Raw genomic sequence first — 1783 nt, 5'->3', positions numbered from 1 at the left:
CAGAAGAGGGAGAACAATAGACAGGCTAAAAGAGGAAAGTTCATAAGGTGGTGAGAGGAAGAAGAAGTGATGGGTTTTCCCTGATGGTGGGAATAAAATGGTCCACCCTAAGACAAGTGTCATTGTTGGTAAAAAGAGCATTTAGTTAATTTCCGAACTAACCAGAGAGGTGTGGCTATATTATAGGAAGGGATATGTGCAGAGGGGGAGGCAGGGTAAGAAAGATCTTGAGAGAAGCATGATTGAGAACCTGAATAACCACTGGGAGAGAGCTTGTGTACAAATAGGCTGCCAGATTCTGAAGACAGATGAAGGTGGGTGTGAGGATTGAAATGGGAATCAGATCTGAGACTGGTAAAGTTTAGTTGAAAATCCCATCCCCCAAGCCTTCTTCTCCTTCCCCCACCTGACATGTGTGAGCCAGACACATGTGGGCCTCCTGTGCATATGGTTTAAGAACAGCTGGAGAGGAAGGGAAGACTGGCTGGGAGGGCCTGTGTTGAGAAGGAGCTCCAGGGTGGGACCCACATCAAAGAGAGGGTGAGAGGTTACAGCTACAGCCTTTCTGGATGTGAGAGACAGAGAGAGACAGAGACAGAGAGAGAATGAATGTGTGTGTATGTGTATGTGAATTGTGTGTGTGTGTGTGTGTGTGTGTGTGTGTGTGTGAGAGAGAGAGAGAGACAGACAGACAGACAGACAGACAGACAAGGCAGACAGAGACACAAACAGACACAGACACAGACAGATGAGAGAGACAGAGAAATGGATAAATAGGGTCACAGAGGGGTAGACAAAAACACACATGACAGACTGAAAGATGGAGGAAAAGAGGCCAGAGACTTGCTGATACAAGTATGAACACTAGGGTAAAGATCAAAGGAAAAATGCTAGTATTGAGATATTCTGCGCCAAAGTCCCTAGGATTGAATGCTTTCCATTCTTAGAGAATTTCAGACATAATCTATGAATTATGGTTTATTCTCCTATCTCATCTCCAACTCTCATACCTTTCCTTTCAAGGGGTGCAACACACTCCTAATTGAATCTCTGTGCGCATGAATGTTGTAATATGTGACCCATTGGGTAGCGTGCTGGATTGAGAGGCAAGAATATCTGAGTTCAAAACCAATCTTGGGCACTTACTTGACCACGTAAGGTTGGGCAAATCATTTAACTTATCTCAGTTTTCAAACCTGTAAAATGAATATAATTCATATTATCTACCTCATAGAGTTGTCATGAAGATCAGATCAGATAACACATGAAGTGTTGAATAAACCTTAAAGTCTTCTATAAATGTTAACTCCCATTGTTATTAATATAATTGCGGAAATAATTATAGGGGAGGAATCTCTTTCATCATAATCATAATCATCCTCTCTCTCTCTCTCTCTCTCTCTCTCTCTCTCTCTCTCTCTCTCTCTCTCTCTCTCTCTCTCTCTCTCTTTCTTTCTATTGGTTGGTCCTTCCTGGGTTGCCTCTCTGTGTTGTGGTATAACTCTTCATATTGGCAAGTAGTGCAGGTACTATTATGCTCTTTGGACCCAGTGAAGAATTGTGATCTGCTTTCTGAGTGCTAGTCTGGGCCACTCTCATTCCTAGAAGTATAGAAACAAGTGAATTTTTTTTTAAATGAGAGTAACTCACACAAATCAGCTGAAGTGTTAGGGTTCTGACCTGATGATCTACTAAGGTACTGAAATAAACCATATCTTTGCCAACTGAGTTGCAATTTAGTCAACCAGGTAACACTGAACCAGAAAGGCTGAAGGAGGCAAGA

This window comes from Sminthopsis crassicaudata, chromosome 2 (assembly GCF_048593235.1).
Source record: "Sminthopsis crassicaudata isolate SCR6 chromosome 2, ASM4859323v1, whole genome shotgun sequence".
Classification (NCBI taxonomy): domain Eukaryota; kingdom Metazoa; phylum Chordata; class Mammalia; order Dasyuromorphia; family Dasyuridae; genus Sminthopsis; species Sminthopsis crassicaudata.
Note: the sequence above shows the minus strand (reverse complement) of the source record.